At 42.0% G+C, this 12,597-nt stretch overlaps 4 non-coding genes across 4 annotated transcripts; all 4 read left to right on the forward strand.

Moving 5' to 3' along the window:
- The first annotated feature begins 4,161 nt into the window (after positions 1–4,161).
- Positions 4,162–4,234, forward strand: Trnak-cuu (transfer RNA lysine (anticodon CUU)). The gene has a single exon. It is a non-coding gene; the product is annotated as a tRNA-Lys (tRNA).
- Positions 4,235–8,943: 4,709 nt separating this feature from the next.
- Positions 8,944–9,016, forward strand: Trnak-cuu (transfer RNA lysine (anticodon CUU)). Its single transcript has one exon. It is a non-coding gene; the product is annotated as a tRNA-Lys (tRNA).
- A 1,229-nt stretch (positions 9,017–10,245) lies between these two features.
- Trnak-cuu (transfer RNA lysine (anticodon CUU)) lies at positions 10,246–10,318 on the forward strand. The gene has a single exon. It is a non-coding gene; the product is annotated as a tRNA-Lys (tRNA).
- Positions 10,319–11,184: 866 nt separating this feature from the next.
- On the forward strand, positions 11,185–11,257 carry Trnak-cuu (transfer RNA lysine (anticodon CUU)). Its single transcript has one exon. It is a non-coding gene; the product is annotated as a tRNA-Lys (tRNA).
- The last annotated feature ends 1,340 nt before the right edge of the window (positions 11,258–12,597 follow it).

The following is a 12,597-nucleotide window of genomic DNA, read 5'->3' on the forward strand; positions in this document are numbered from 1 at the left end:
TTATGCTGACGCCGTGGGATACACTGTACACAACCATCCACACCAACAGAACAGTAGGATAATTAGGCTAAGTTCAACAATAAAAATGTAAGTACTCTTTAATTCACTCCATATTTCTTGTGAGACTAGAGCTTTTCTTTTGGTTTGGTAGATTGGCCCGCTTAATTCTGCGTGGTGGTTCCCCTTTCCGAACCTGATTCCAGCTGCAGGTCAAGTATTAGGGTCGAGGGACCAATACTAGCAGCGTCTGATCTAAGTTATCGTATTCTATTGTCTCCAAGTCTCATGCGTCCCCCCCTCGGGTCAGAGGGGAGGTGGCAAGGTCTCACCAGTTTTTTCACGTTTTATGAGATTTGGGGTCAGTAGGTAATGTACTCAAATCCCGAACAACTCATATTCCGAACATTGGCGTTTTGGCGCCCTTAAATTCAAATTTTCATCGGTTTTAGTTATGGAGAATCAAGATTACAAACGAATTGATTATCCTATGGAAAGAATCACGCGAATTAAAGTTGCCCAAGTACATTTTAAATTTTATAACGCTCTTGAAGACCATACTATTCTCTACAAGAGTGTTATAAAACCAGTATAAAACCAAAAAGTTACTAGGGTGGTATGGCCATTTAAAAGCGAGTGTTCGGAATATGAGCCATGTTCGAAATTTGAGTTAAAATGGTACTGTGTAACGAATAATTCCAGATTTTCCAGGATGGTGAGGATTTATAACCTTGAGCGAAAGCTTTTCAGGCTCAGATAGAATGTCATTCCGCTTAGCATTTGTTTTAAAAATTGTCTTTATATCCGCAGCGATAGAGATACCGACTTCCGCGGGCTGTGCATACATGCCAACAAAGAAAACTTCCTCTATTTATCATCATCAAGCCCGTTTAATTCATAAAAGAAGCCACCATAATCATAACATTAAATTAAACAGTTTCTCCTTCCATTATTTACCCTTTTATATCCATTCTTGGGTTGTCATAACCACCATAATACCAGAGGAATATCGCGAGCACCCAGCAGGGAAAGAAAAATGCCGCTAACCAACCATGAACAGAAAGCCGTAGGAACCACCTTCCCGATCTGTGAAATATGTTAGCATTGATTTTCGAATTAGTAATTAACGCAAGATCTAAAAACATATCTGAAATTTTTCCTAATATCATTCCAAACTATATCATTGTAAAATTGAATCTATGTTTATACATCACTAATAAATGTCAAACTTTACATTAATCCATTTTGTCATTACATAATTTATGTTAATCTTCAGATATGCTTTTGAACTTCCAGGGTGATTAGTACTTCAATATGTTGATATCATCATGTTTTCAACCTCTCGGGTAGAAAACCAAGGACGCCTATCAACTATAATAAGACCTAGCCCACCGCCTCTGCATTGTATAGTCCCAACAATAGATCGAACGACAACCGACACCAGCCAATGTACGTATAATAAGCATCGCTATGCAGCATCGCGCTGCTCCCGCAGTAAAAGAGACAATCCTTCATCGGCAAGCAGGGCCAAGCCGAGCGCAAAAGAACGAACGAAACGATGGGTTCTTAGTTCCGGCTTACGAAAAGGAAAACTGTAATCGTCAGATAAATTTTAATCCGGAAAAGCAAGGCTCATTGCCAAGCGATGCGATACACCAGATGCGGTACAGACGAACTTGGTTTATCGCGGGTCACAGTGGCGGGTTTCTGAAATGAAGGTTCGACGAAGGATAGGTGTGCATGTTCGAATTTATAGAACTACTTTTTTTTCAAAATGTATAATTCTCAATTCAAATTTACTTTATTAGGCATACTGAGACACTTCAAGACGATACACTTTTATTTTTCTCAATTCGAACTAACATCCACTCCTGCGAGAGTTAGTTGTGAAACATAAAACTGCACAGAAACGCATTGTGTTTTGAGATATCATTAGTTTATTTTATAAAATATGTTTTGCACATACTCTGACAATTTGTAGTTTTTCCAATGAAATCTCAAACATTTTCTGTCAGGGGCAACAGGGACTATATGTCCAAGGACTTGACGACCCCTTCCCATGGCCACTGCGAGTTAGGGGGCCTGTCTAGGATGTGGTGGGGTTTGACAGTGGGCTCTGTTAAACCTCTACAAAAGCTGCATGTGTCTATAAGCAGGCCCTATCAAACCCAGTCAGCACATGGATGTACGTGTTATCGTATAGGATGCTGAAGTGCAGGCGATAGAGGTACTTCTCCACATAACATGTATGTATATCGTCTCCAATGTAGCATCTTGTATTGCACCATGTGCGATTTTATGTTGACTGGGAAGCGACCATGTGACACTTAAAACGCACAAGCCCAACATGAGTACCAACCGGCACATCAGGATTTATACCAGTGAGATCCTGATTACGGTAAATTTACATTCTTATTTAACCTGAAATATACATAAAATAAAAGTTTCTGAATGACATTAGCTTTCCGATTACTATCAATGTGGTTGAATAGCCGTGAATATTACTTTATTTTTAGTTTTATTCCCGTTTTTTTTTTACTTTCCTTACATTGAAGAAATGATGACGCGGGCGCCTAATCCAAAATTCAAATGAACAATCGCTCACTTTGAGCAATTGATTATTTCAAGACAAAATTTTCAAAACGACTTATCTGCTTTTGTAAACAAAGATTCAAACGACGATTTGACGAATCTGATAGCTCTCCCACGCAAACCAAAACACTGACGATAAAAAGCTACGCCGACGTCTTAAAGACCATAAGATGCAACGAGAAGCTCTCTGGCCTAGGAGGGAATGTCAACTGCATCCGACGGACGCGGAAAGGCGAGATGATTCTGCTCAGAAGAGATCTGAAAACAAAAAGTTAACTGAGGAGGTCCTGGGTGATGGGGTTCAAATAAGAGTCCCATGCAGAGTCTCGAATATCCACTGCAGGGGCCTGGATGATGTAACTGAGTCTGGAGCCGTGGTCGACACACTGAGAAATAAGTGATATGTCGAGATCCAGGAATCCGCAATTCGGTTACACAAAAGCTAAGCGGAAATGCAGGTTGCTTCATTCCAAATATCTCCGATCGGAAAGCTAAATGAATCTGCCAGAGACACTGAATTCACAATTTGATCCAAGGGGCTTGCGGAGAAATATGTAATTGACTCACCATTGTGGGTCTGCGTGAAATGAAAAAAAAATCAGTTGAACAGTCAAAATAATATTATGAATATAGGTGCAGCATCAGGCATTGAAAAAAATCAGATCATAAGTAAAAATCGGCTAAATTCATGCCAACTTGATGCTCTACTGCGGCCTAATCGCTGATGCTTTCTAGATCGTCGAAATTTGGCGTTCGTTGATTCAATGTTTAAAGATCTTCATCGCTCACCAATGGGAGACAACTGAGTGAGGCAAATCACTTGGTAACCTAACAATGAGTGTTGTTACCACACGCTATTTGAAAAATCTTTTTAGACATTAGGAAAATTAAGTCCGCTATAAGAATGGAACTCTGATACACTGCATGGGAGGCTTTGATACTTTCTCTCCTCCATTCCAGCTACTTGAAAGCAGAGTGAATAAAGCAGAACACCTGATGTGTTTTGGTTTTATTCTAGTAGAGCGTGCGTAACACAAATGCTCCAATCGTAGCTTCCCTAGATACCATACCAAGTTTGGCTTGGCGAACTCTGTTGCTCGTTGTTTACGCAGCAACGATCGCTCATAATCATTGTTTGGTATCCATCTGAGCAAGGCTGTTCACTCACTGGCATAGGATGCTATGATTCAATTAGATCAATGCTCGTCGTCTTCACTCACGCTTTCAATGCCTGTGCAGCATGCATGATCAGCATCCTTGGTGGAATTGAAGTAAGGTAAACAGAATGTTTTTCACCTAGCTCTGCTGAACTGGTAAAAGAAATAAGCATGGAAAGAGATATCATTGAAGCGTGTTTTTCATTATGATTATTATGATTTTTTTCGTTACCACCAGGTCATATTATTCTATCTATTTTAAATTAGTTAGGAAGAATATGGACAAGTATTGTCGGCGTAGCACCAACTTGTAATTCGGAATGCGAATTCTTGTGGTGCAAATCAAAATCAATTATAGCCCATCGTGTCCAGTTAGTTTTTGGAAAACATGCTTTTAGTTGTTAAATGAAAATATGCCCGGCTAGCTCAGTCGGTAGAGCATGAGACTCTTAATCTCAGGGTCGTGGGTTCGAGCCCCACGTTGGGCGGTGATCTTTTTGCCTTTCTTTGCCTTGTACCGAAAGGCTATCATTTCACTCCGAAAACGAAGACCCATAGTGTTATATACCAATCGACTAAGCTCAACGAACTGAACACATGTATGTCTGTCCGTGTGTATGTATGTTTTTTTTTCTTCCTAAGCAATGGAGGGGGAATCTGCTCAACAGACATCCTGGGTTGTTCAGGAAGTGCGGGGCTGAGGATCACCTCCAACAGCAAACGAGGGAGGCAGGACTACATCCCCGACCGGCTAAACCGTTTCCATTGCCGCCAAGCCCATAGTCCCTTCGGTTCCACCAGAAAGCAATGCTTCCGCGTGCACCCCAAATTGACCTTTCTGCGATAGGGCCTATTCGCCAGCACACAGAGAGACTTGCCGACGCGGTGCCTACGCCTGACCCATTTCCATGCTTCTTGGATTTATCTAATTCTTATTGCGGACTTATGACAGCAATCACGAAGCTGACTGCTCAGTTTTATTGGCGCTCTTATTGCTATCAATAAACCTCCCATAAATCTGCTGAAAAATGCTTCAAACGTCAAATGCCTATTGACCATATGAACAGATCTATGGTAGTGATGAAGAGCGTAATAAATCCAATTTTCAACGCTCGAATAAAGCTACAATTTTTGGTCATAATGTGGTCAAATGAATTACCCGCAAAAGAATGTTTGTATTGCAAAGAGTTTATGACGGTGTTTTATACAAGCAAAATTTGTCTGATCAAATTCCATGATGGCCATATTGAAAACGGAAAAGCATTTCACAGTCAGTGAAATATATCACTGAAATGCATGATTTAACGAAACTTTCACCGCTTATCATACATTTTCCGATAAATAATTTTATTAATTAATAGTTTGGGCAAAAATACTAATCGATTTAGTGGACATCCTAGATGTTGTGGTAATCAATATTTTCGATATATTTCTCTGAACTACGTTATATGGCTGGCGCGTGGTGTTCAACCTTATTTTTTTCACAACATTTGACCATAAAATCGGAAGCGCACTTCTTTTCAATGGTACAGAATCGAAAAACATCCTGAAATAAAATATTATTTTGTTGTCATCATCATAATTTTCATCAACAATCCATTTTGTTATTATTTTCCTGCAAAGATTTGTTTCTCTTTTTTTAATGCAACATTTTGACAGCTGCCGCAGCCAAATTCCCTTTTTTGCGGGTGGTTTAAAAAGGGTTTCTAAATGCTCTTATAATAGGTTTATAGTGGTTATCTGGAGAGGGCCACTTGGCAATATCTTACTCTTATAGTGGTCATCAGAAGGTTGCCGTGTATTACTCGGTTTTATTGTTAGATCTTATAAATTGATCTTGAAAACCATTCTTAGAGCGGAATAAAACTTAAAATGTTATTTGGGTGACCACCGGTATGACCCATGAAGCCGACTCCAATGCCTTGGACCACTTCTTATTTGAGCCTGAACTAGCCATCCTTGAGTCCACGCGCCACCTTCTGTGTAGCTCCGAGACGATTTGGGCGATAGCCGATAAAACGGCGTTCCAGCCAACTTCATCTTTACACATCCTCCGAACTAGGTTGTCCGGGGTAGTGTCCAGACCACATGTGGCAAGCATGTGGTCACGCATTGCGCGAAAACGTGGGCACACGAACAACACGTGTTCCGCCGTTTCCTCTAAACCTGCGCACACCAAACACTCGGGCGAGGCCGAGCAAGCCAGCTGCGTTACCTGCACTTCTTGTAGGCGGCGCCCTTTTGCGAGACGCCCCGCTTCAGCTCGAGGATCATCTCGCCCATCCGGGTACCGTCAACTGGGGGGAAGATGATCATTGAGGTGAAGATGATCATTTGATGTGTCAGTCAAAAGTGCCAAATTTTTTTATGAAACGGTAGTTAACAATATTCTCCGTTCAAGTAATGTTACCGCTAGGTAGAAATCCGAGTTTTTCGATTATAATCATGAAAATGTATTTTGGGGAAGAAAGAAAGAGATAGTCATAAATTACGCTATTTTCGTTTCAAATATTGACTTCTTAGACTTCTTTACGTAGTAAATTCAACATTCATACAAATAACCTAGTGTATTTTGACTATTAGGTCATAATGGTTTTAGTAGAGCTGTCTTGATCAACTTCACCCCAAACCAGATTATTCAAAAAATGTGTGATAATTTAATTTATTTTAATAAATGCGAACGCATTTCAGAAAACTAAAGTTGTTGATTATTGCAACGTATAGCAGTACATGTTTTGAAAATATTTGTTTCGATTTAAAATGTAAACACACATTGTTATTGCATGTTTTGTCTTAAAAATGATCATCTTCCCCCCAGTTGACGGTACGTCTTATTCGACGTACGTCGGCGCCGAGTTCACCGAGCTTGACGTCACTCCTCATCGCCTTCAAGACGTCCGAGTACTTGGCCTCGTCCACCGTGATGACTAGAACATCTCACCTGGAGCGATTGGCGCCTACCCTAGACTTATTGTTACCCTCATTCGCCTGGGCCTTCGTTTCGGCCCTTGACGTCTTCGGTTTCCTCTTGTTCTTGACCAGGGTCCAGGAGGCGTCATCCCCCTTTATTTCCCTGGTCTGGGGCGGCTGAGAGCTCTCAGCGTGCCGTAACCCCATACCACCGTCTTTCCTGGATGGACGGACCTTTCTAGGTCCTTCCTCCCCCGGTTTGGGAGGTACCTGGCCGGGGTTCTGCATCCCAGCCCCACTACCCTTGTTCGGGGTAGTAACCCTCCGCATTTTGGAGCGGCCCCCAGGGAGCTCATCCCCTGGAGACTGTCTCCCCGACGTGCCCGCGAATACTTGAGCCTCAGTCTGGGTAGACTTTGGCACCACCGTCTTCGCTGGCACACCCACCCGAGGTCTGGGTAGACCTCGACTAAACAGATTTCATGGGTTTAGACCGCCCTCTCCAGCTTGGCGTCCAACATCGGCTTTCAAAGTTTCAGCAAGCTCCTCTTGAGGTCCTTACTGATATTATGCTTCGATGACGCAAAGTCGATGATGGCGTCCAGGTGTTCCGTCACCACCTCGAAGGCCGAAAGCCCATCGCGTTTGCGGTTCATCGCCTCCACAAGCAATGGGCCGTCAATAACCTCTACCGGCGTTTTTTTAGCCAAGATGAAGGTTAAGTGACCCACGCTGGCGCTGCGCACTGAGCTGCCGACTATTGCCTCTGGCCTCCTAGGTGGAGACCTGAACAACCCACCTCTTGCGAAGGGGTTGTCGCCTACACTACTACCACTAATTGAAGAATTGACTTGGTTTTCCATTTTCGTCCCACGAGTTGCTCGGAAAAAGAGGTCCACCATGCCAGAGCCCAGCATGACGCGGTAAGGGACAATTACTGTGGAGGGTGCCCAGGTACCCCACAGGCTCCGTTAAAGGCCTAGCTCATTATTTCACCCCCCTGGCTATGCATCCCCTCGGCACGTGTCGCTTAACGCCTTGGGATTGGGGGTAGGGACGATGGTCCCCTTGGTCGCACCCACTCACCCTAGCTGATGTCAGAAGGACAACAGTGCCCAGGCTGCACTACCAGCTAAGTACAAAACTCTTAGCTGGCGGTCGATCGTCATCGGAAGACCCGTGGAAGCGTGAGATTGGAACTTGTGAGGACCAGAGCTGTGTAGGTCGCTCCTTCCCAGATGTCAACTCACCATTTCGCAGCCCAGACACTCGATGTGCTTTACTACAGGTGTGGTCTAAGCCCTAAAGTAGTATTTGTTCAACAAACTTTCACTCTTTTTAGAGAGAAACTCTCAGCTGGGTTGCCGATGGCAACCGAATGTGACGTCACGTCTGGTATACTCAGTACATTTTTCATAACAGACGTGTGGTTTCACTCCGCCCGCCCACTGTGGGTGGCAATGTTTTGGTTATTTTTTCGAATAATACAGACATAAAGGACTTTGGCCCACACCTTTACTGAAGCACATCGGTAGACACCTTTACGTGGTGTGTTACAGGGTTAGATCTACCACGGTCACATTGCTAGCTACAGGCAAATCCTGACTCAACGAAAGCATTCCCCTATTTCCAACTCTGTAGTGCTTATGAAATTGTCGGTAAGTCATTGAGTAAATACTACACCAATTCTTCCTTCAAACTTTCCAGATGCTTCCCGACGATAGCAGTCTGGAAAAGCATTTAAAAAATAACATGAGTATCACTAAAGTGTCCAATCTTCCAATGTTGTGTTTTCAGAATTGTCATCACATCTGTCACAGAAGAAAGAAGCTGACGTTACCGTCTACTAATGATGATTTCCTTCTTTTCTTCTTTTCTTATTTATAGTGAACGTAGTTATTCTGAACACGACGTCAACCATCACTTGTCGAATGGAGCATTTCATAACTTTTAAATAGCTTCGCTCCCAACGAAAAACTCATTTATATAATATTTGATTACTATTTACTAACTGGAAGCGTTTGGCCTGGCCGTATGAAAAAAATGACGGAATTTAGAAATCTTCATTTTCCAGGATGCTTTCAGTTATTGGCTGCGCAAGTATGAGATTAGATTAGATGATTATGTTTTTTTTCTTACCTGTGGTGAAGGTCGTGTTATTCTATCTATCATAAATCAGTTAGGAAGAATGTGGACAAGTATCTTGTGGTGCAAATCAAAGACAGTTATAGCCCATCGAGTCAAGTTATTTTTTGGAAAACATACTGCTAGTTATCATATGAACATTGCCCGGCTAGCTTAGTCGGTACAGCATGAGACTCTTAATCTCAGGGTCGTGGGTTCGAGCCCCACGTTGGGCGGTTATCTTTTTATTTTGATGATGCATCTACTTTATCTTTATCAATAGACGATCTGTTAGAAAAGTGTCATTGAAGTACGTTATCACCATGGGGATGTAGCTCAGATGGTAGAGCGCTCGCTTAGCATGTGAGAGGTACGGGGATCGATGCCCTGCATCTCCAAACAGTTTTTTATTGAACAAATGAACAATGTACTAGCATGGTTAAGAATGGACCCTGTGCCCACGAAATGGGATTGAATCGATCCTCTTTGCTAGAATGGTGCCTTTCTTCTCGTCTTACAAAATATGCCAAGTTCCAAGTTTTAAAATCGAATAATTTTTTTTGCATTTTCTTCAAAATTGGTAGAATTGGCATGGTAGACGAGGACATTAATATCTCAGCTGTAGTGCTTATTGAATTCATTGCTTATTTAAAAAAAAAACCATTCCTCCTTTTCAGTTTGCAGTTTTATTACTGTTTATCATTTTAGGTACTGATATTCTCTGTTTGTGTGCAATGTTCAAGAGTTAGTTTTATTATTCACATTCATGAAGCACATTCGCTCCGAGTGTGCATAGAATGACTCACTCAGTTTACTTCTTCATAGATTCATTCAATTGATTGCCAATGAGAACGGTAACTGCCCGCAAAAAACATAATCAGCCTTAATTATATTGACATTTGCCGCTAAAAATGCCCCTCAATTGAACGTCGGGATTAGTCGGGAATTTCATAAAATTTGGTCGACAAAAACCCCCCTGACAATAATAGAATAAAACCTGCCAAAGCCGTCTTTCCCCCTATTGAGAAATCGACTGTATATTTTTATTTCGATTTTAAGGACGGATATGCAGTCTTGAATTATTGAAACAAGTTGTATATTTATCCGACGTTTCGACACGGGGATGGTGTCTTCATCAGGGGAAAAATACGGTATTTGTTCCTAGTCTTGTTTAGACAGTTAATGTTAGACTAAACAATAGACTAGGAACAAATACCGTATTTTCCCCTGATGAAGACACCATCCCCGTGTCGAAACGTCGGATAAACATACATCTTGTTTCAATAATTCAAGACTGCGTAGCCGTCCACAAAATCTAAATAAAAAATAATTGAATATTTAAAGCTATGTTTATGACCACTGCTTTCGAACATCCTGTCCGATGACACCCATATTACAGGATACAAAAGGAAAATATTCTTTCGCACCGAGTGCAATCATGTGTTACTTTAATTTTCGCATACCAGCCCGGCTAGCTCAGTCGGTAGAGCATGAGACTCTTAATCTCAGGGTCGTGGGTTCGAGCCCCACGTTGGGCGACAATCCTTTTTTGGTGTGGAATCTGCTTTACCATTATCATTTAATTTATATTGATTAATGAATGAAGTATAGATGCTACAGAATTAACAATGGGGATGTAGCTCAGATGGTAGAGCGCTCGCTTAGCATGTGAGAGGTACGGGGATCGATGCCCCGCATCTCCAGTGGATGTTTTTATTAAAATCCCAAATTATAATACAGTCGACTCTCCACATCTCAATGTTCTATATCTCGATATCTCTCCCTATGTCGATGGTTTCCTCAGTCCCTTCGATCTACATATATTTGGGCTTTCTACATCTCGATAACCTCCCTATCTCGATATCTCTCTATCTCGATGGGTTCTGATCATATTTTGTTCAGGATTCACTCTCCTTATGTCGATATGGTCAGATGTTTAGGCTACTAGACCATCTTTGGACAATAACAAACACATCAACAACAGGAAACGACATTTGTTTTGTTGTCGTTTTTCATAGCAACGAGCTTTTTTGGATCTAGTACCCATTTCAATTTTCCTTCTATTCCTCGATCTCTCCCTATCTCGATGGTCCCTTCAATATCGAGATGTGGAGAGGCGACTGTAAATGCTTACCCTCACAGTATTAAGAAAATGGTTATCCACTACGGCCGACAGGTCAAGAAATTCACAAAGAATAATAAATTCAAGCCCTCGTTTGCCTGAACTGTCAAGAAGAAAAGCACTCAATCACGATTTTTTTATCAATGCCGGACCGATTTGTTGCTGCCCTAATTTCAATTGATGATAAATCAGTCAGGAAGTCACAAGTTTCTTGTGGGACAAATCAAAGACATGTCAAAACATATATTAGAAAACAAGCTACTAGTTATGATGTGAAAATATGCCCGGCTAGCTCAGTCGGTAGAGTATGAGACTCTTAATCTGAGGGTGGTGGGTTCGAGCCCCACGTTGGGCGGCATTAATTTTATAGCATAGAATCTGCTTTATCATTAGCATTTGATTACTGATGAATAATGAATGAAGACCTCCATAGAAGGATGGGCCCTCCTTAGCCGTGCGGTGAGATTCGCGGCTATAAAGCAAGAGGGTGGCTGGGTTCGATTCCTGGTGCCGGTCTTTGGCAATTTTCGGTTTGGAAATTGTCTCGACTTCCTTGGGCATACAAGTATCATCGTGTTAGCCTCATGATATACGAATGCAGAAATGATAACTTGGCTTTTTAGAAACTCGCGGTTAATAACTTTGGAAACGCTGAATGTAACGTCTTGTTGAAACTACTGGCTACTACGAGTCTTCCTGTGATCGAATATGGCATGCCAGTCTGGGAGAGCTGCGCCAAAACCCACCATCTAAAACTACAACGGGTTCAAAACTAATTCCTGCGGATGATCATGAACACGTCACCTAGGATCAGGAACATCTGAGATAAACGCGCTTTGGTGAATGGAAGGAAAGGTTTAGAGTCTGTTGGTTGCATTCGGATCAGGCTCCAGTTAAGACGCTAGTACCAATTTAGTGTAAGGAGTCGACTGTGATTGAGGTTAGATAGTTCTCGGCTTTCATGGCTAACGTTTCGGTTCTTACTTTACACGAAAGTATGTCCGAAGCACACGTGGAAACACCCAAATGGTGAAACTTGCAAGCAAATAGACCATGTTCTGGCAGATGGGTGGCATTTCCCGTCATCGATTTGTACATGAACCGTAACAGGATGTGCGGACATTCATAGGACTCTGATTACTACCTCGTTATCAGTAAGCACGGTTATCAACTACTGTGTCACCAGCACTGAATTGATTTCCGAATACCGACGCTTTACTTCCTTCATCATGACTGACGAAACAAAATTTGAGTTTGACAGCAACATTCTGTCGGAAGGGAAATCGACTTACGAACTTCAATCTAGTGCCAGCGACGTTGTCGTTGTCAGAAGACAGGAGGAGAACTGATAAGCAAAGTGGTGGTACTATTATCAGAAGATCGTACATGCTCCTGGGCACTGCGAACGATTTCGATATTATCGGGATTTTAAGAGGAAAACAGTGTGGATTGGACTCACGATCAATACCAACAAAATGAAGTACATGACTGGCAATCGAAGTGAGTTCAATAGTAGTGATAATGAGGGGAGGAGGGTGAAAAGCGTATTGCAGATGCGAATAAGGCCTATTACGGACTTCGTAACCATAGCTTAAGTCCCGTAATCTGTGAACGAAAACGAAATTTGCGCGATTCTTCCCATAGTGTTATACCATCATAAAACATGGACGTTGAAGGAGACTGTTTAGAGAGCGT

This window comes from Armigeres subalbatus, chromosome 2, assembly GCF_024139115.2.
Source record: "Armigeres subalbatus isolate Guangzhou_Male chromosome 2, GZ_Asu_2, whole genome shotgun sequence".
Classification (NCBI taxonomy): domain Eukaryota; kingdom Metazoa; phylum Arthropoda; class Insecta; order Diptera; family Culicidae; genus Armigeres; species Armigeres subalbatus.